The following is a 23,404-nucleotide window of genomic DNA, read 5'->3' as shown; positions in this document are numbered from 1 at the left end:
CAAGCACCTTGATTAACACATGCTCATGCTTACTCAAGATTATGCATAATAGAGCAAACACATGCACACTCTAGAGCACACATACTTATACACAGACACACACGCTCACATACTCATTTATCATTCTCCCAATCACTACTGATTGCACACATAAATATATACAAAAACTACTGGGTGTACAGGGTAAATGGCGCTCATATGGTAATCACCTTCGTTTCACTACAAAATATTATATATTTTGGTGCATCCAAAACCGAGGGAGGGAAACACCCTACTTCCCTAAACTCAATCCAAGGATTGGACAAACGCTTTAACAATTTTTTGGAGCACACAACTTATAAAGTGCCATTTAGCATTTGAATAAAGCGAATTCAAACACAGTTCAATTAGGCTCTAATAGTCATCTTCTTTAATATCGTCAGATTCAACTTCCAATCCCTTATGCTAACGCGTTTCGCCGTGGTCGGGATAACCTACGGCTTCCTCAGGGCTTTAATTTCTCAAGAGCGTTTCTCTAGAAATATCCATCCATATTGTATCCTCCAGTTATAATTCTTTCAGGGTCAAAATTGCTTCAAATCTTCAAACAAAATCAACTAAGCCTTATCGATTCCAAATCCACTATAAATTAGTCTTATCTTTCCGATTCCCAAATTCTCAGGCTGCACCTTATATGTCATTCACATTCGTGACATTCCAAAGCTTCCTGTAACCCAATAAGATGGCAGGACGCCGTCAATTCCTCTCCGTGTCAGCGTGTTACTACAGGCGAAGAACCTTAGGCTTAGTTGATTTTGTTTGAAGATTTGAAGCAATTTTGACCCTGAAAGAATTATAACTGGAGGATACAATATGGATGGATATTTCTAGAGAAACGCTCTTGAGAAATTAAAGCCCTGAGGAAGCCGTAGGTTATCCCGACCATGGCGAAACGCGTTGGCATAAGGGATTGGAAGTTGAATCTGACGATATTAAAGAAGACGACTATTAAAGCCTAATTGAACTGTGTTTGAATTCGCTTTATTCAAATGCTAAATGGCACTTTATAAGTTGTGTGCTCCAAAAAATTGTTAAAGCATAAAAATATACACTCCCGTTATGATGCACACTCGCTAAAAATGTCAGATAAGTCCACATGTCTCCAGTAGTATACACACACAAACTCATTTATAAATCTGTCCTTATGCAGATTTATTAAGTGCTATCTCATCCTCGAAAAGGTGTCCTGGTGTGAACTTGTGAGTACATCCACATAATAATAACATTATTTTTTATTAATATTATGGCAATCACTTTGCTAAGCCTGGTAGGAAGAAAGGCTGTCTTAACCTTGTGCGATTATATTTTGTGACCTGCAGATCACCACAGATGACCGTGGCAAGTGTTTATTCTACTCACAGAACCATCTTGACAGCTTACATATGTACATAGGCTATCCCAAGCATCAGCAAAGTCAACAGACCTGGCTTCAATATTCTTTTAAATCAAGCATTTAGAAACACTATTGGTACATATTCTCCGAGGAACATTTTTATTCTGCACCTCCTATGTCAATCCTGTTTTCTGTAGTCCCAAGGCAGTGATGTTTTTTGTTCTCCAAGCTTTTTTGAGCTCTACAAAGCCCAGCAGCTCCACAAACACACTGCTACGTGACTGCTTACTGGTCATATGTGCATCTTGCATGCAGGTGGTCCCTATGGATGACCATCATAGAATGGTTTGCCCATCCTTTATTATTAGTGTACCTTTCAAGAGAATGAAACAATATAAGGATATTACATCAAGGTGTTGGTGACTGGTTTTGAATAATTATCAAAAAATATGCCCTGCTAGTTATAGAATGAATATTCAATAATGCTGTCAGATTGAAAGATGAATTACTACATTTTCTCTATTTATTTGGGTTAGGTTCAAATTGGCTTTGGGTGAGGAAAAGGTAAAAGACTATTGGATTTATTTTGCTCTAAGTTTTTGAAAATTGTGGGTAGTAAATACGTAGCTTTTCCCTCTTAGTTCGCCGGCAAAAAGTCTGGGAAAATTACTTTTTCTCCAATTTATTTTAGTAACATTTTCCATCTATTGTGTTTTTGCTACCTTTTTTTTATAGCAAATCGACTTTTAGCACATAATCCACAGCCTGGTTGAAAGAGTACACAAATGGAAAAAATTGTGTTGAAATAGTTGTCTTGTTTCCTCATCGTTTCCGTTCTAATTTATTCATTCTCAAAGTGCTGGATTGGAATCAGAATATTGACAATTCTATTGTGTGCTCCTTTTGTGTAACTTGCTGTGGAATTGTGGAGGAACTATTTCCTTCACTAAGAGAAAGTTGGTTAATCTGCTCAAATCCTTGTTGGCCTCATTGTTTGCTGAGGTTGCTATTACAGACTGTCAGAATTTTACTTGACTTCTCCTCCCTTGCCAGGATGTATTTACATCCTAAGAAACTATGACAAGAGTAGAGGTTAAAAAATACCCTAATAGAACTGATTAACTTTAGATTGGAGTTGGCAGGATGAAATCAATTCAATGGAAGGTGACATTTTTCCGTGAAAAAGTTAGGAGTCTATGAGGGGAAAAGTGAAAATATGTGCAAGAAGAATCATGGTGGATAAACCAAACATCCAAAACATCTAGATCCAGATTCTACTCTACATTGATGATTCAGTGTTCCTGGCAAACACATCAAATGCTCGCCAGCAACTATTTCTCCATAGAGAAACTACTTCAATGAGAACACCATCTTGTTTAAGAAAGGAAAAACAGTATCATGGTCCATGGCTCACAATAAAAGAAATCAAGGTGTGAGTAATTCTATCTGGAAGAGAAGACAATAGTAAGGGGATAGGCCTTTATTTATCTGGGCATAACTTTTGCTGTTTCAATCTCCTGGTAACTTAATTGAGAGAAGTAATCTGGGAAGATTATTATTATCATTTGGGTTTTATAGAGCGCATGGCTCCCCTAGGGCTTCCCAGCGCTAAGAGAGAAGCAGTTAGTTGAATGGGCCTTAAAGGCATTGCTTAAACAGCCATGTTTTATTTGTTTTGCCGAACTGCAGTTCATTGTCAAGTGACCGACATTCCCGTGGAAGAGAGTTCCAGAGTTTGGGAGCCAGGTGGGAGAAGGATCTTCCTCCCCACCTTTCCCTCCTGGACTTGACTGGTTTTAGGAGTCCCTCAGAGCCTGATCTCAGATGTCTATTTGGGATGTAAGGGGATACTAGACACTTGATTTTTCTGGGGGCCCTATTATGTAAAGCTCTGTGCGTCATGACTAGAATCTTAAATTTAATTCTGGCTTCTACTGGGAGCCTTCAGGTTTTTTTTACTGATTCCCAAGCGGAGGTATTGCACAGCAGCCTTGCTGCAGCATTGTGGACCACCTGTAGTCTGTGGGTCACATATTTTGGTGCCTCTAGGAACAATAAGTTCCCATAGTCTAGCCACGCAGTCACCAGGGAATGGACTACTGTCTTCATAAACTGGATTGGTATCCTATCTAGGATTTTAAGGAGACTTCTAAGCAGTCCAAAACAGGTGGCTGCAATTTTCTTAGCCTGTGTGGCCATGGAGAGATCCTTTCCATGCCAAAAACCCAAATTGTTGATTATATTTTTAGTTATGGGTGAGCTGCCCAAACTTTCGGGCTAGCTTATAGAGGGCTTGGGGCTGATCTTGTTCCGGAGGATCATTAACTCTGTTGTGTCCCCATTTAATTTTAAGCAGTTTTTTGTCATCAACTCCTTGTTTTTTTCCATACATGTTGAAAGTCTCTCAAAGTCCTTGCTGTTATTTGGGTCCAAAGAAATCACTAGCTGAGTATCGTCCACATTGAATCGTCATTGAGATATTGAACTGTTGGACAATCTCAGCGAGTGGTTCCATATATATGTTGAATAGTGTGGGGCTAAATGAGGACCCCTGTGGTAACCCACATCTTAGTGACATAGTTTTCGAGAGGGTAGTATCTTCCAATACTTGGAATGTTCTTCCCTCCAGAAACGACGTCAACCACTTGAGCATGGTACCTTCTACCCCGATGTCAGAGAGTGTCCTTCGTAATAGGTGGTGATCTACCGTGTCAAAGGTTGCACTCATGTCCAAGAGGAGCAGGGAAGCTGATTTACCCGGGTATAACGATGCTCTGACTTGCTCCACCACCACCAGCAGAGTAGACTCCATGCTGTGCTGTGACAGGAAACCCATCTCAGTGGGGTGGAGGCATTCATCAGTTTCTAGGAATTTCGACAGTGTTCTATTAACATGTTTTTCCAGTAGTTTGCCCACAAAAGGCAACAGGGAAATAGGGTGATATTTACCCTGTTGCAATGGATCTGAGTTAGCCTTTATTTAGCAGAGGTTTTACAATGACATGTTTCCATGAAGCTGGGACAATGCCCCTCTCCAGAGACTGGTTCATGACCTTAATTAGGGAAAGAAGGATGACAGGTATAACTGGTTTGAGGACATGCAATGGGGCTGGATCTAGAGGGGAGCCAGACTTCACCTTGTCCATCAGAGCTTATATATCTTCTGCTTCCATTGGCGGGAGATTGGTGATGGTGTTTAGTGGGGGAGCTTTTTCCTGAGCCTTTTACCACTGTGAAGTTAGTTGCCCATTTACTTTAAAGGAGGTGTATATATCTGTTACTTTTGAAAGAAAGTGCACAGCTAATTCATTACACCTCTCTTCTGATGTCTCTGATAGAAGGGTGTCTGGGTCTGGAGTAGTTAAAGCCTTAACTATCATAAACAGTTCCCTTGAGGAGTTCTGGGGCACACTAATTTTCTTCTTGAAGAACTTTGCCTGAGTTATTTTTATATTGTTGTGAAAGTCTCTGATGGCTGATTTATACATGGTTTTGAGTTGTGGATCGTAATTTTTTCGGCAGTCCCTTTCAATTTGTTTTCAATTTTTCTTTAGCCACAACAGTTGGGGGTTAAACCATCCTTCCACCCTGGGTCTAGCTTTTGGTTTGAAGGTAAACTTAGGGGCTACTTTCTCCAATGATTGAGTAATCAATGTTTCCCCTCTGGAGTATGCTTACTCCACCATTACCGGAGTTTCAGTATCAGATACAGTTATATCTTCTAAGATGTTCCCCCATATCTCTTAGTTGAGTTTAGCCCAGCGACTTTTCATGGTTTCAACATGGGGTGGGGTGGGGGGGGGGGGGGTCCCCCAGTACTCTCTCCCTTTCTTTTCTAGCTCAAAGGGAATAAAATGATGATCTGACAAGGGTACCGGAATTGGAGAAGCAACCTTAATGTTGGGGTCATTGAAAATTACTAGGTCCAAAATATGACCCTTAACGTGCCTGGCTGTTGTTACCAACTGAGCAAGGTGCAGACTTTCTAGATCATATAGCAGTCTTTTGACACTAGGGAGGTTCTGGTCCTCCATATGCAGATTTAGGTCTCCTAATATGGTAATGTTAGATTTCTTTAGAAGCATGCTGGCTAAAGCTTCAGGCAAGTTTTCTAAGAAATCTCCATAGGGGCCTGGTGGTCTATAAATTTGGAGCCCTGATAAGGTGTACGTGGGAGCTAACAAGATTGAGAAGAGGAGGCATTCACACCCTTTAATAAGGAGGGCCCCGGTGGTACACTTCTACTCATTTCTTATCAGGATGGCCACTCCACCCCCTGTTTGTCCGATCCTATCCAATCTGAGTATTTTATAGCCTGGTGGCACGGCCATTACTATGTCAGGTGCGGAGCAATCTTTAAGCCAGCTTTCTGTAATAAACAGTGCATCTAAGTTGTTCTCCTACAATAATAGGCAGATTTCTGTTTTTTGTTTAGGCAGAGAGCGGCAGTTAATCAGCCCTATCTTCCATACCTGCCACTCCTTTGGCCCATTAGTCTTGCATGAACCTAGCTTTTGGGGAGCTTTCCACACTAATTTACAATGCTGACAAACCATCTCTAAGGATGGCTCGCACGTGAAGTTCCAGCCATTCTCACAGCCGGTTACTTTAAAATTGTTTAAACTATGTAGTTTCCTTCCAGAGTATGTATTTCTAGGGATTCGTGCAGGGTTCCTGGCCGCTGTGCCTGCTCAGGTGTGGACAGGCGCAGACGGGCTTGCCTTTGGCGTGCCAGAGTCGTGCCCGCTGCACGCGTCCTCTGCCCGCCCGCTGTCCGTCCTTTATTTGAAGGTGCAGGTTAATTGGATCCCATCAACTAGACTGCTAAACTGCATTTCCCCCGTCCCAAGTGCACTCTATGTTAGAGAGGGTTAACACTACCTCTTCTACCGCACTCTCTGATCCTATCACTTCCAATCAGGAGGGCACTGCTCCGCAAGCATGCACAGTGAGTACCAAATATAGTGTTTTATTTCGGAACAACTAGTCTTTGACAATATTTAAAATTATTAAGGAGTTATTAAAAATGTTAAAAACATAGCTTTTACCGCATTTACTAAAAGCCTGCAATGGTGGTATTGTTATTTAGCAATCATCACCTTCCACACAAACTGCTCTGTCTGTGCTGCACGCCCGCTGTCTCTCCTTCATTTGAAGGTGCAGGTTAATTGGTTTCGGTCAACTAGACCGCTAACCTGCGTTTCCCCCGTCCTGAGTGCACTCTATGGTAGAGAGGGTTAACATTCCCTTTTCTACTGCACTCTCTGACCCTATCACTCCCAATCAGGAGGGCACTGTTCTGCAAGCATACCCAAACAAGCGTTATATTTTGCAACATCTAGTCTTTGACAAGTTTTAAAATTATTAAGGAATTATTAAAAATGTTAAAAACGTAGCTTTTACCGCATTTATTAAAAGCCCGCAATGGTGGTAATGCTAGTTATCAACCTTCACCTTCCAGACAAACTGCGCTGTCTCAGATGGAAATGATTGGCAAGGAGATCCTCCAATTCAGACAGGGATCGTTGTTAGACCTGTCAGCCTTTGAGTTCTCTTCCACCCCACTTTTTGCCTCCCTCTTTTTTGCTGGTATTAAGACTATGGGGAGAGGATGAAGCCTTACGGCTAGAGCAGTCGACCTCAAAGCTGGGGACCCGTGTTCGAGTCTCGGCAAGGACGCTCAACCTGTGATTCTCCGCAAATCACTTAATCTCCCCGTGCCTATCAAAAATGTATGTGTACATATGTAATGAAACTGGTCCTCATTTAAAGCGCTCTGATACCTGATATCTTCAGGTCTAGTTAGTGCTATATAAAACTCTAAAAATAAAAAATAAAAATAAAGCTATGTGCACTTCGACACTGATAACCAGTGCTAAAGTGCTTGTGCTCTCTCCTCCAAACATATTTACATGGGCCTATCACCAATTGGCATATTTAATTTAGTTAAAAGTCACTAGTAAAAAGCCTCCACCTGTGCCCTTGGCCTGTAAATGGAATGCTACTAATGGTCCTGAAGCACTGGTTGTGAAACCCACTCAAGTTGCCCTTTTCACATGTCCAAACCTGCCATTGGAGAGCCTGCATGTGCAGTGTAATCTCTTTGCCAGGCCCAAACCTTCCTTTTTAATACGTATAAGAAACCCTTCGTGCAGGCCCTGGATAGCCCAGATGGCAGGGTGCAATGTATTAAAAAAGCAGGACATGTACTATTAAGTTTTAGATGTCCTTGTAATGAGAAACTTAATTTGTTTTTCACTACTGCAAGGCTTGTGTCTCCCATTGGATAACTGTTAGAAATTGGATTTGTGGTTGCAAATGTATGCACCCTGTCCAAGCAGTAACCACAATCTTAATCAAGGTAAGTGTAGTACACACTGCCGATTACGATGGAGGTCAGAAAGCCTCCGATCTTTGGTTGGAGGCTGTCCAACTGCCATTGTCGGTTTCAATTATGACCGGTTGATTATGTATTGGAGACCCGTGTCAGTTTTTTTGTACGGAGTTCGTACAGCCGTTTCTAATTCTCTGCTCTCCGATTCTGAACTCTTAACGCTTCTCTACCAGAGTGCATTTAAGGAGAAGGTCCCCATTAAACGTCCCTCTTTTTTTTCACTATAAGACGGATGGTCAGCCACACGAGTGACACAGTTCTAATACTCATGCGGAGACACTAAAAAATCTACAGTTAACAGAGTTCTTCCAGTCTTAGCCCAGAAGAGAATCCCAGAAATTGAAGTGGGATTTGAAATGCGTCGGCACGCTTTACCAATGGGGAAAAGAGTTTCTCAAAAAATAGGATTAGCAACGAAGGGGGTTATTGTTTCAAAATGTATAAGCCCTTTGTTGCCTAAAATATTTGTCCCCGTTGGTCAGTAAAGCCTGTCCCCCCAGTAAGGGCTACAGACACCCTGTAGTTAGTCTGGAGCCATGGCAGGGAAGTCAGGGCTTTTGTGCACTTCAAAAGCATGCATCAAGAATCTTTTCCCCACTTCCCTGTCATAAAAGAAGGACCTCAGACATCACCACTTCAGTACACTTCTGGACCTGTGGATAGTCTGCCAGGAAGAAGGACTGCCACTTTGCTGGACTGCACTCAGCTGGACTCCTGCTTTTCTGCGCTGATCTGCTGCCCTCATGCCTGGGAGAAAGAGACTGGACCTTCATCTCTTGAACCCAGAACCCTGAGTGACTCTAAGGTCTAGTTGGCTGGCCTCCTGATTGAAGCCTCAGGAAGATAACAGGTTTCCAACCATTTTCGTTCTGGTATGGGTGCTCCTGTACTGTGGTACTGGTTCACACATCTCTCATCGATGGTAGCCTCGATGGCATCGTTGGACTCCGCATCACAGCCTTGCATCTCCTTGGAACCAACTCATCGCTAGCTGTGCACCACATCCATGACAGCAGACTTCACATCACTAAACCCGGTGATGGAAATCCCCAACAGCGATACATTGCTTTGGCTGCACAGCGCATCTTTAACCCAGATCCATGCAATGGACCGCAACAGGATTTAAGGAACTCTGTTCAGCGGGCCTAACTGGATCACTGTAGCTGGGGCATGTGCCATCATGGCTGGCCTGAATTTTTTCCTTTGTCCCGTTCTGGTGCGGCCAGATATCCCCAATAGTGCTTTGTACTTTTGGTGTTATTTCCACTATAAACTTTTAAATTCAATGTCCCAAGTTCTACTAATTGAATTGTTGTAATTTTGGTTGTCTTTTATTTATTAAAAATTACTCTCTTCCTCTAAATCTGTTGTGGGCTCCTTTTGGGGTGTGTTTTCACCATTTTACTCTTTGAGGTGTTGCACAAATACTTTACACATTGCCTCTAAGTTAAGCCTGAGAGCTCTGTGCCAAGCTACCAAGGGGTGCGCAAAGCATAATTTGAGTTTTGTTTGTGCCTTACCGTGACAAGGATTGTGGTTGCTGCTTGACCAGGGCTTACACCCCAGTCAACCAACAACCTACATTCTCACAAATGCAGCTTTATATGCCAACAATAAGTCAAGCTAAAATCGCTTTGATCAATTCCTATGGCATTGAAGTCCATCAAGACATGAAGAGAGTGGTTGCTGCTTGACCAGGGCTTACACCCCAGTCAACCAACAACCTACATTCACACAAATGCAGCTTTATATGCCAACAATAAGTCAAGCTAAAATCGCTTTGATCAATTCCTATGGCATTGAAGTCCATCAAGACATGAAGAGAAGCTCAGATCTGGGAAGCTCAGAGAGAAACATTTGGAAATCCTTGCTGTAGATACTGCAGCCATTGCCTAACAGCAGCCCTCCAAGATAACTATGACTTTACTCTGGTCAAAATCCATGCAAGTAAAGTAACTAAGCACATCAAAGCATGTGTAACTCGCCCGATCAACCTATACCGGGAAGCATGTGGCCTAATGGCTATGGCGGTAGACCTTGGAGCTGGGGAACCAGGTTCGAGTCCCTTCAGGGACACTCAATATTCTGTGATTCTGGGCAAATCACTTAATCTCCCTGTGCCTAACAAAAATGAACGTGTCCGTCTGTAACGTAACAGGTGCTCATGTAAAGCGCTCTGATACCTTTGGGTCTGGTGCATGCTATATAAAACTCTAACCAAAAAAAAGCCTCCAATAAGAATGACGAAAAGAAAGACAAGGGGGGCTCAAAAAGGAAGAAAACTGAACTTGCATCCCTAGATGTTTCTGTCTCATAGATGTTCCTCAAGCCATATGGCTCACAAAACAATAGTCAGTAGGAAACACATGAGAATTGCCTGCAAATGTAGACCCAATTAAAAGTGTTCGATATATTTTGTTAAAAAATATTGTTTTGCTTGCTTAGAATCTTGAAAGATCTGCATTAAAAAATGACAACACTGCAATTAAGTTCTCTTAGCTTTGGCCGGGTTAGGACCTGACTAGCTTGAAATTCAAATGGGCCACATTTTCTTTTCACATTGACACCGCAGCCAAATGTGCTCTAATGCTTTGTGATGATACACTGTTCTTAGTGAGCCATCGAGGAAGCTGTATTATAAAATGTAAACATTCGAGCCCCATCCCGCCTGTGTACCAGAGGACTCACTGTTTCAATGAGCCTGTCATAGTTTGGTGTAACTAGATTTGTACTGTCACATCTGATGACATTAGGTCAGAGAGGAACACATCAATATTAATTTGGAGGATGGTGTTAGTGGTTGCTATTAGATGACAATATATTATATCTGTATTGTAATTGTTTGACCCTATGGTACATTTCACTCACCTTATGCTGACTGTGCAAATTCACGGCAATTTTATTTTAAAAATTGGCTCAAATTGGAGGTGACTCAGACTTTAGCCGATAGACTTGGGTCTCGAACCTCTGGGTTGCATTCCTGACTGTTAGAGAGGAGGCTTATATTGATTTGCTGCCTTACATTAGACTTCGAAGATTTTATGAATATGCTTGAAGGAGACTGTCTTGGTTTCATTCATTATATTGATCTGTTTGCTAAATATGCTGTATATGATTTATTATGCATTTGACTGATTCCGACATCGGCTATATTTTTGCCTTCTGTGATTCACTTTAATATTTTGTTAAACCTTCATTATCTTTTATGTTTGCCCATCTTAAGAAGGCCTATTTAATTGATTAGGTTACTTGATTTGCGCTCTAGAATCTTATTTGTAGGTGCATATTACCTCATCTATTCTCGAAGATAAGACCGACCTAATCCTACAAAGGAGCTTTATGTTTTATTGCATCAGGTAACCAAGGATAGCGTCAACAAAAGCATCCCAGGGATGGATATCTAGAAGGTACGTCCACAACATAAACCATATCGGGCAGAGACGATCGCTGAACATTCGCTCTGCAAACATTCAACTTGTTTGACTTGAATGAATGAATCCACAGATGGAATAAGTCCTCCTAGTCAGAATGCCTTTACAGTGGAAAATCAACAGAAAATGTCGCACACAATCTCCTAGAATGCAAATGGCATTCTTGGAGCTGAAAATCCCTTGTGGATAAAACGTTAAGAATATTTTCATTTGAAGAACACCACAGTACTTGATCACTCCTGGGAGACAACTTCCCATAATTACTTAGAAATTTGCATCCATTTTCAAAGCAGCTTGAAAAACAAGAAGCAAAAAAATGGCAAAGATAGCTCTACTATAAAGGAGTCACCAGGAGGGCAAAAGATATACAGATGAAACCCAACCGTGGCTGCAGAGCCACCATCAGGAAATCTTCTCATACACAGATGCAACACAAAGCCCAGAATAAACATTTCCGAACCAGGTGCTCGCCCCCTTTCCTGTCACCTCCACTTTGTTCTCTCACACTTGGCTCTCATCTTTATGGTGAGAATGGGACGTAGCCCATTAATCTCTGAACCTCAATGAAATAACCAATGAACAGCCCATAATCAGAAAACAAAACAGAACAATACCTCGGACAAAAAGATCTAAATCACAAGCTAGAGCATCCCACACCCACTTGTGCCTGCCTCTTCCTGCATATTCTCCAAATCCAAGGTTCCTGGGCCAGCGGTTCTCCCAATACCGCCATTCCCTCCCACCCTTCTCTTGTGCTCTAGTGGGCCTCAATTTTTTTTAACTGTTTGCATGTAAAGGTCTAAATGACCAAATGGCAAATAAATGGAAAGTATAATTATACCTGTTTTCACAATCCAAAACTAAATGAATAGCTTTTTTTTTTGTTAAATAATTTTTATTTGAAGAAAAAGAACCCAGGGATACAATATACAGTATCCGTCTTAAAGTAGAAACATAAACAATACAAAACTATAATACAGTCTATTAAAAATAGTAGATATATAAGAGTATAAGAAATTTCAAACATTTGTAATAGTACTCTAAATTATTCAATAGAAAAATCATACCAATTTGAGAACTGAACATTATAATAAAACTGTGTTCTGTTAGAAATTCGAAGTAATTATAATATATTAGCAAAATTTTATAAGAAGAAAGAAAAGGTAGAAGTAAGAAAGAGAAAGGATGGAAAAGAACGGAGAAAATGAAGAAAGATAAGAGAGAGAGAGAGAATGATGAGTAAAAAGGAAATTATAAGAAAGATGAATGTGATGATAGAAAAGTAGTGAAAGGTAACCATAGTAGATCAGACTTAATTTTTAGATGAATTGATGAATGGGATACAGAAGCAATTCTATGTTCATCACAAATTAAATTCCACCAGAGTAAAAAGGATAATTTAGAGTTGTTCTTCCAACATGTTAATATAACTTTAAAAGCAACAGCAATAAATAAATCAAGTAAAATAGATTTAGAGGTAAGTTGATCGAAATCAGGAGATATTGTGCCTAAAAATACATTATGGATGTTAAGTTGAACCCCATAAGAAAAAATCAAAAGACATTTTGGCCAAATACGTTTCCAGGAATCATATACCTTGGGACAATAATAAAGTAAGAAAACAAGTTACTTACCTGTAACTACAGTTATCCAGTATTGGTATGTTTCATAGATTCACATGCCTGAATCATTCCCCGTCGCCGAGGCGGGAGTCCCCGGTAAATAAAAAAGTAGTGCCAAAATGCTAGTAGTAGTAGTAGGCCCAAAGAAAAGGCCCAAAGCCTGTATCTTAGCAGCCTATCTACCTCATTATGCAAAAAGAACCAAGAATTTGGTAACAACCAATCAGACACCAGCACCCTTCTAGAACCCTCTCAGCAGAGCCAGTTCTCCTCAGATTTTCGTAGCACAAGTGGGAAGTGAACGTCCCAAATTATATAGAACTGACTCTACGTGGAGGAGGGTGGGTGCATGTGAATCTATGAAAGATACCAATACTGGATAACTGTAGTTACAGGTAAGTAACTTGTTTTCTTATCCAGTATTGGGGTATCTTTCATAGATTCACATGCCTGAATCAGAATAGCGAGCAGTATACCAAGTATACAGTCGTTTGCGGATGGCGGGAGACTAGTGCTGATACTCCCTAATTGCATCCACAGCTTGTTAACAAGAGGTATAAGAAAAGATCTTAAAATTGAAAATATGCCATCTATAAAGAGAAAAGCATGTTAACATGAAAGCAAATCATCATTGTAACACATTGCATTGTTATATTAAAGATATCAACATCTTAGATATTAAAATATGAAAAAAGGGTACCTGAAGGTATCTCAAAGAAACAGATGTCGTAGTACAGCTTGCCCAACTGCTGCATCATCACGATGCGTAGATTGTAGGCAGTAATGTCTGGTAAAAGTGTGGACATTTTTCCACGTCGCAGCACGGCAGATATTTTCCAGAGTCACACCAGCAAACAATGCTGTAGACGCTGCTACTGTCCTCGTGGAATGGGCCTTGGGTTTCCTCAACAGAGGCCTGTGAGCCTTGTCATGGCAGAAAAGTATTGTAGATGCTATCCATCTGGCAATGGTGGATTTTGTAACCGCCTTTCCCAGAGTAGTTTGGCCATAAGCCACGAATAATTGATCAGACTTTCTGAGGTTCTTTGTTTTCAGAAGATAGAATTTAAGACATCTCTTGATATCGAGAGAATGTAAGGCTCGTTCCACTGGGGTGGATGGATTAGGAAAGAAAGTCTTTAACGTCACTGGTTCATTAAGATGAAACTGTGAAGGCACCTTAGGTATAAACGTTGGATTAGTTCGGAGGTGCACGTAGTCTTGAGTGAAGCGTAGAAAAGGTTCCTTTACAGTAAACGCCTGAATTTCACTCACTCTTCGAGCTGATGTTAAAGCCAGAAGTAAAGCACCCTTCCATGTAAGGAATTTTAGGTCAGCCTTGTGGATGGGCTCGAATGGATGCTTCATTAACTGCAATAAGACTGTGTTGAGTTCCCATTCCGGTGGCGGAAGTCTGACCGGAGGAAACTCTCGGAATAGTCCTTTCATAAACTGTTTAATTAAAGAGGATGAACAAAGAGAAGGGCCCTGAGCACCCCTTCTGAATCTTGAAAGTGCAGCTAAGTGGACCTTGACTGAAGGGAAAGAAAGCCCAGATCTTGCCAGGTGTAACAAGTAAAGAAGGATCTTTTCTGCAGGGTCATCCACCGGGTGCACCTGGTTTGCTTCACACCAGCAGCAAAACCGTTTCCATTTTAGACGGTAAGTTTTTATCGTGCTCTGAGCTCGTGATTTTGTTAATATATCCCTACAGTCCTGAGGGATATCCAGGTCCTTAAACTCTAAGAAGTCAGGAGCCATGCGTGTAAATGTAGGGACTGAGGGTCCGGGTGGAGAACCTGACCCTTGTTCCTTGACAGCATTGTGGGCGTCGGGCGAAGACTGATCGGCTGGTCCTGTGATAGCAATAGGAGCTCCTGAAACCAGTATTGGCGTGGCCATCTGGGTGCAATCAAGATGAGACGACAGCCCTCCAACTTCATCTTGCGTATGACCCTCGGTATCAGGGGTATCGGGGGAAAAGCGTAAGCACAAATCCCTGACCATCGCATGGACAGGGCATTCCCGCTTGAGCCCTGTTGAGGGTATCTGCTGGCATAGAAGCGGCATTTCTTGTTCTCCTTCGTGGCGAACAAATCCAGCGGTGGTGTTCCCCAAGCTCTGAATATTCTGAGCACCTGAGCTTGCTCTAGCTCCCATTCGTGGCAATCTGATTGGGATCTGCTGAGCGTGTCCGCTAATGTATTGCAGAGACCTCTGACATGTTCTGCTCTGAGGGTTATGTTGTGGAGTGTGACCCATTCCCACAACTCCTGAGCTTCCGTGGACAAAGTTGCTGATCTTGTTCCTCCTTGTTTGTTCACGTAGAACATGCTGGTGGTATTGTCGGTTCGAATCAGAACCGAAGAACCTGCAATCCTTGGAAGGAAAGCTTGCAGAGACAGAAAAATTGCTCGCAATTCCAGACTGTTGATGTGTTTGTTTTTGTACTCTGGGGACCACTTCCCCTGTATCTGTAAATCTTGGAGATGACCTCCCCATCCTTCCATGGAAGCATCGGTAGTGAGGACAAAGTCTGGAATTTTCTGAATGAAAGTAAGGCCTTCTGATAAGTTGGGAACATGGGACCACCAACGTAGAGCGCTCTTCATGCCTGAAGTGACTCTGATGATGTCGTCGAAGGAGCCCTTCACCTGCTGCCACTGAAGGTGTAACTCCTCCTGCAAGGGTCGCATGCGGAGCCGCGCCAGAGGAACGAGGTGTATTGCAGAGGAGCACATCCCTAGCAGCGACGGGAACATCCGGACAGAAACTGACTTTCTTTTGGAAATTCGGATTGCTAAGTTTTGAAGACGAACCTGCCGTTCGTGAGACAAGAATGCCTTGCAGCGGACGGTATCTAACAGCGCGCCCAAAAAGGGAAGGATCTGCCTTGGTTGTAATTGAGATTTGCTCTTGTTGATCGTAAGCCCCAGAGAATGGAACAGACGAAGAGATGTTGTCACGGCAGTCTTGACTGATCTTTCCGAAGGACCCTTTATTAGCCAGTCGTCTAAATACGGAAAGACTTGGATTCCTTGGGAGCGCAACACTGCTGCCACTGGAGCTAGGCACTTCGTAAAGATCCTTGGGGCAGATTTTAACCCAAACGGGAGCACCTTGAACTGGTAATGGGCGCCAGCCACTGTGAAGCGAAGATACTTGCGATGCTTCGGATGTATTGGGATGTGAAAGTAAGCGTCTTCCATATCTAAGGAAGCTAGAAAATCTTCCTCGTTGAGGCAACCTAGAATTTCCGCTAGAGTGACCATGCGAAATCCCTGCTTCTTGAGGAATCTGTTCAGATTGTGAAGGTCTAAGATTGGGCGCCACTCCCCTGATTTCTTTTTGATGAGAAAAAAGCGGGAATAGAATCCTGTCCCCTTTTGAAGCGCAGGAACCTTCTCGATTGCGTTCTTGAGGAGCATTGTTAAAGCTTCTTTGAATAGTAAGTGAAGACGAGGGGGAGGGGGTCCCTTGGGTGGTTTGTTGGGTGGTTTGGTGACAAACTCTAAGGTATGACCGTTGTGAACCAGGTCCAGAACCCACTGGTCCGACGTAATTTCTTGCCACTTGGTCGCAAAAGTTGAAATTTTTGCACCCACAGGGAGGGGAAAAGGAGTGAAAGGCGCCCTGCAGAAATCATTGCTTCCGTGAGGTGTCTCTTCCCTGATTCTGCGATCTTTTTCGTCCGCCTTGACGAGAGAAACCAGATGTATTGGTCTGTCTGTAGGAAGACTGATATGATTGCCGATACTGAGGCTGGTACCTATTTTGTTGGGTATGATAACTTCCTCTGGAAGAAAATCCACGGCCCCTTGCTCCTCTGAAGGTACCTCTTTTGTATTGCAAGGAGCCCAACGATCTTGCAGTATCAGTATCCGTTTTAATTGCTTGGAGCGCATCATCTATGTGTTTTCCAAACAATGATTCGCCATCATAGGCCATGTCCAATATTTTTGTCTGGACCTCTGGTCTGAACATGGTAGCTTTCAGCCAACCCTGGCGCCTAAGAACCGCAGCCCCAGCCAACTGGCGAAAGTTAGTATTCGCAATATCCAGTGCGCAGTCGATAGTCTCTGAGGCTGCACGCTCACCCTCCAACAAAACCTTTCGAGCATCTTGCCTGTTATCCTCTGGGATGAGGTCGATAAAGCTTGCCATTTCTGACCACATCTGGCGGTCATAACGCCCAATTATCGCTAGGGAGTTGGCTGCCCTGATGGAAGCAGCTGCCATAGTTGAAAATTTTTTCCCAATTAGATCCAGTCGGCGTCCTTCCCTATCCGGTGGTGTAGTGACCGGTGCTGCCGGATTCTTAGACTTTTGTTGGGCAGCCTGAGATATAACCGAGTCTGGACGCGGTTGACCAGTGAGACAAGAGGGACTGTCGGCTGGAGCACGGTATTTTTTGTCAATCCGTGGAAGCACCGCTGGTACTGATGCCGGGTTTTTCATGATTTTAACCCCTTCTTTCCAAATATAGTCAATGATAGGGATAGCTCTCGTAACCTTCCTTGACTCCTCCTTAAAATCATGCAGAAAACAGTCAGACTGCTCAATGGTAACCGGCAAGCTGAACCTGGTCGCAGCTCGCTGCATAAGGTTATGGAACCCCCCTATATCTTCTGGAGGCGAATCAGATGGTAGAGGGGTAGGTGGCGAAGGCATAGGGATTATATATGAATCCCAAGGGTCTGCTGGGTCTGGCAACTCGCCCTCTTCGTATTCCTCCTCCGAGGTTGTATCCTGATGCGGGTCCTGTGGAGGATCAGGCAGTTGAGGCATTGGGGCTGGACCCTCAGGCAGAGGCAATGGGTCCGGCTGCGGCGCAGTCTGTGGAACCTGTGGAACGTTTGGCTGCGGTGGAAAACGCTGCTTATAATCTGCAAGCATGGCCTGTAGGTCTTGTATCAAAGTAGGAGGCAGATGTGACATCTCATTCCTACGAGGTTGTGAGTAGCAGGGTCTATGATGCGGAACGATTATGTCTTCCTGATAGTAATGCCCTTGATAATCCTCATCCTCATCGTCCTCCTGACATTTGATGTGCAGTTCCGAAGGATGGCGAGCAACCCCAAAGGGCCCTTCGTCCTCGTCGTCCACATAATCATCATCGTCACACTGCACATAAGTTTCCAGGAGATGCGAGGGAGTAAGCGGTGAAATGTCCTGCCTTTGAAAAGACTTTAGTTGAAAAGTCCTGGTGGAAACTGGAGTAGAGATCATCGTCGACGAGGTCGTCGTCGACGGGGTTGTGGTAGACGGGATCGTCGACGGGATCGTCGACGGTATCGTAGATGGTGCTATCGTCGTCGACTGGCTCGTCGTCGACGGGCTCGTCGTCGACGGAGCCGTCGTCGACGGGCTCGACGTCGATGGAATCTTCGTCGACGGGCCCTTCGTCGACGGGCTCGACGTCGACGGGGTCTTCGTCGATGGAATCTTCGTCGACGAGCTCTTCGTCGACGGGCTCGACGTCGACGAGCTCTTCGTCGACGGGATCTTCGTCGACGATGGAATCTTCGTCGACGAGCTCTTCGTCGACGAGCTCGACGTCGACAGGCTTTTTAATGGCGGAATCGTCGACGGCGGTACTGCGGACTTCGTCGACGAGGACTTCGTCGACGACCCCTCGACGGTGGGCTTCTTTGAGAGAATAGTAATCTTCGTAGACATAATAGGTGAGGTAAGCGCCGTCGTCGTGAATGTTTGCGTCAATGAAGAAGCAGACGAGGTGACAGAAACTGAAGATTGAGAGTAAGCCAAAGATTTTGAAAGGCTTTTACTCACAGTTTGCTTGACTGTAGATTCCTGAGGAGAGTGCGCATCAGAAGTAGAATGATGCGATTTCTGACGCTTCTTCCCATCGCTGGAAGAGCTGTCCTGCGATCTAGCTCTCTTGCTAGAAGTAGAGGCTTTGTCATCCTCCTCAGCCGAAGAGGATTTAAGCCACAAAAGCACTCTCGCCTCCCTATCCCTGAGAGTTTTTGTAGGGAAGGTGCGGCAAATCTTGCAATCGTTTGCCTCATGTTTAGGGTAGAGGCAGTAGATGCAGTCTACATGTTGATCATCAACATGGACTCTCTTCTTGGTGCAGGTCCTGCAGGACTTAAATAAAGCCTTCTTGTCTGACATGCTGAAGCAAGTTGAAAGAAAACTGAGAGGCACTAAGGGAGACTCCCTTCCACACGACGTGCGGTGAAAATCTGAGGAGAACTGGCTCTGCTGAGAGGGTTCTAGAAGGGTGCTGGTGTCTGATTGGTTGTTACCAAATTCTTGGTTCTTTTTGCATAATGAGGTAGATAGGCTGCTAAGATACAGGCTTTGGGCCTTTTCTTTGGGCCTACTACTACTACTAGCATTTTGGCACTACTTTTTTATTTACCGGGGACTCCCGCCTCGGCGACGGGGAATGATTCAGGCATGTGAATCTATGAAAGATACCCCAATACTGGATAAGTGTGTCAATGATCCCTCAGCAGAATGACATGACCAACAGAGTGGAGATACATATTCGTAAATTTTATGTAGAAAGAGGGGGGTAATAACTACTCTATTATAAATAAAATATAGGGATTGTGTGATACTGGCGGCTTTGGAAACCTTGAAAAGTTTTTGCCACAGTCGGTCCCATTGAGGAATAGATAGTGTTTGAGATAAATCTTGTTCCCAGGCTATTTCGATATTAGATTTATTCCGTATGCTAGTATGTCAGAATAGAGTTTTGTATATAAAGGAAGCATTTGGAAGTATGTCAGGTGAAATTCGGTACAGGGGTGAATCGGGTATAAATGAAGTTGGAATTAGATTAGAAATGAATGTTTGTAAACTATTTTGGAGAGCAGGTACTAAAATGTTATATTGTTGGATATATGAATCAGGGAGATTACGTTTCTCTTGCAATTGATGGAAGGGCAAAATCAAATTGTTAACTATCAATTGATTGATGTAAAAGATGCCCTTTTCTCTCCAATGTTTGTAGTAAAAAGATTTATGACGGAATTTGATATGTTTGTTAAACCATATTGAAGAGGATAGAAAAGATTGATATATGTCAACATTTTTGAAAAAAATTGTATGTATAAGATAATTAGAGTATCTCAAAATGGGGTATTTAGAGATAAAAGTACAATTAGTCATAAACATAACATCCTGTATAGAAAAATCATTTAACAACGAACGTTCAACAGTAACCCAAGATGACATAGGAAAATCTTGATAATGTTTAGACATAGCATAAAATTGACAAATTAAAAAAGCAGTTTTAGGACGAGTCAATGTAGACAAAGTAATACGAGCATGCTTATTGCTCCATAAAAATTTAGTACATATAGAGTTAATTTGTGTAAAATAATAATTAGGGATTTTGAAGGGTAACATTGAAAGTGTGAATAGTACCTGGGGATCAATCATCATTTTAATCGCATCCAGTCTGCCCCACCAAGCAAAAAAATAAAGGAGACCAAGAGGCTAACAAATTACTAATTTTAAGTTTTAAAGCAGTAAAATTGTGAGATAAAGTGTCCGGAATATTGGAGGAAAACCATGTTCCTAAATATTTGATTTTTTGGGGACACCATGTAAAGTTGGTTGAATCAAACATATAGCGATAACATAATGAATTTAAAGGTAAAATCTCAGTTTTGGAAAAATTTAGTTTGTAACCTGAAACCTTAGAGAATAACATAATCTCTTGTAAAAATGGAGGTAGAGAGGTGATAGGGTTGAACATGTAAATAGGAATATCGTCTGCGTATGCAGAAAGTTTAATTTGGTGGGATTTCAGTGTAAAACCAGTAATATGAGGGTTGTTTCTAATACGATTAAGGAACGGTTCTCTAAATGAATAGCTGACCAACGTACACCACATGATATTAAACTATTCAAGGAAGAGGTGGTGAATTCTACTCCGTATTTAGAGTTTCCTTCAGAAATTGAAGATTTTTCAGTTCCCTCAAATCTCAAAATGGGGCCTAAGTCTTACCTGGGCATAACTGAGGCTATATGAAAAAGACAATTAGATTTTATTAGCCACGAAGATGGCTATGATCTGCAGACAATATTTTTTTGTTAGGTTCCAAGTTTTGTTAAGCTATGAAAAGCAAGTAGCTACAGTGAAGAATAATGTAACTGAATCAGGGAGGGGGTGTGGGTGATGGCCAGAGCTGCTGACTTTGGAAATAGGGAAGCAGGTTCGAGTCCAAGCATTGACTCAACATCCTGTAATTCTGGGCAAATCACTCAATCTCCCTGTGCCTACCAAAAAGAGATGCGTTCTTGTGTAATGTAAATGATGCTGATGTAAAGCACTCCAATACATTTGTGTCGAGTTAGCCCTATATATAAACTGCAAAATATATATATATATATATATATATATATCTATCTATATATATATATATATATATATATATATATATATATATATATATATATATATATATATATATATATATATAATTATTAATTTAATTAATTCCATAGACAAGTTATGCAATTTTTATTCTAGTTTTACTTCTAACTGGCTTTGCAGTTGATTGGTGCTTCATTGACCTTTTTAAATGACATACTTTGGGATTTAGATTAACGTTATCAATTTAGTATTATATCATCTGAATCATTACATCATCTGAATCTCAAATATAAAGGAATTTATTAACACTTTCTTCAGATATACTTATTTCTTTCCACTAAGAACCGGTTCCTCATTTAGCATATTATCTTGTCATTCACGTCATCTTCTTATTTATATTGCTCATGCATTTTTATATTTGCAGCACTCTGCGTTTCATATTAAAGGTAATAATTCAAGGGTAACACTTAATAAAGCATTTCCTTAGAGAGCATCTTCCCAGGTTCGATACATAATATTTTTTATTAATATTATTCTTATTGCATCTACTTTATTTGCTTTAGCTGGAGAGGTATGTCTCACCACTAAGATGTGTTTTAAAGCCATGCACTAGATAAACAGATCCCTCCACCTGAATATTTTGAAATAAATGAGAAAACCTAGCTGTTTTATATCCATTTAATTTTTTGTCTGTACAATATGGCAGTTTGCGTTTTTTTTTATTAATTTTTTCATCACATACTAATGGATACTGTTATACTCCATTCGACTGCTATTGCTACTATGTCTCTTTGCGCTTTTATATTGTGTTCTTATTTGAAATGAAAGGCTCTATTTAGTGGGCAGAACAAATGTATTTGTACACACAGGCCCTCATTACAAGTGGTCAAAGCACTGTTATTTCCAGAAATGGTAATAGAATAGAATACAGGCCTGGGTAGCACTGGGTTGCTGTATTACTGTGAGATTATATATGTAATAAAGTAAGCCCTGACACATATTATAAGGATATTTCAAGTCAACAAGGAACTCCATAACTGTATAAAGGAACAAGGCTGAACACTGAGTTTCTTTATAAGGTCATGGAGTCCTGAAATCACTTGCAATATTTTTATCATATAAAGCAGAGGGTATTTTATTCCTTACCATGTATGGTCAAACCATCACCTTTCCCACAAAACACTTACATTCTTGTGGCCTTGTTCTTTCAAATTAAATAGATAGTATGATTACATTCTTGAGGAATCAGAAATCTGTAGTGCAAAACTGAACAGACTAAAATCTTGTCACAAAAAGATACTAGAATCAGTTTAATGCAAATCAAATTAACAACCTGCTTTAGCACAGAATATGTAGAAACATGCAGAAAGAGTCTATCTTTTCTCTCATGACTTAAACCATGGATGCAATTTCTCATTTCTGCTTATCACTGTTGACTTTAGTAAAATAAATCAGAAGATCCGTATTGTTGATTTTAAACTGCAGATGTTATTAAGCTCTATGACCTGCATTTCCCCTTGGATGCTGCCTCTTGCCTAAGTGATTATGTCACAGCTCAACTGCAATAACTTATTACACTTAAACAGCTATATCATTTCATTATTTCATGTACCTACAGAAGTCACAACTCTATTATAATATGGAAATTATAGACAGGCTTCTATAACGAGATTGAAGGGGCCCATGTATTATCAATTAATTCCAATAGGCCCTAGGGAATAGGACATGCCATGTGGAATAAGTACTACCAGACCAATATCTACATGTGAACCCGTAATTCACTGACTTTTTCCACAGACGAAATTGCTTGAGGTTTGACCTGAAGGATTTGTCCTTGGAATCAATGCAGACCACTCCAGAAGTACGTGAGAAAGTATGTCAATGAAGAGAGGACTTGAAAGAGAAGAGATGTACTGAATCTGTTTCTTACTTACAAGTATGCTCAAATAACACAAAACTTCACACTTGGTTCTCAATTATTGACATGTCAAATTAATTACAAGGAAGACTTAGATGCCAAGCCATGTCCCATAATTGCTGTAATAGCAATGGGAAAAGGGTGTGCGAATTATCATTGCTCAATTAGAGGGGCACAGGCTTGAGTCCTTAACAATAATCTGCTTTACCCAAGTCCTAGCCTCCTTGTCATAGTCCTACGAGACAATGTGTTTTCTACTCTATGAAAAATATAGCACTTCTTGTCCCTGTGTATTATTATCCCTGCGCCAG

The 23,404-nt window shown here is 41.6% G+C and overlaps 1 protein-coding gene across 1 annotated transcript in view; it reads right to left on the bottom strand.

The window, feature by feature from the left end:
• GALNTL6 (polypeptide N-acetylgalactosaminyltransferase like 6) overlaps positions 1–23,404 on the bottom strand; it is a 2,683,170-nt gene that overhangs the window by 1,198,853 nt on the left and 1,460,913 nt on the right. The gene's annotated exons all lie outside the window — the stretch shown is intronic.

Source organism: Triturus cristatus, chromosome 2_2 (genome assembly GCF_964204655.1).
Source record: "Triturus cristatus chromosome 2_2, aTriCri1.1, whole genome shotgun sequence".
NCBI classification, from domain to species: Eukaryota; Metazoa; Chordata; class Amphibia; order Caudata; family Salamandridae; genus Triturus; species Triturus cristatus.
This window is presented reverse-complemented; position numbering and strand designations above follow the sequence as displayed.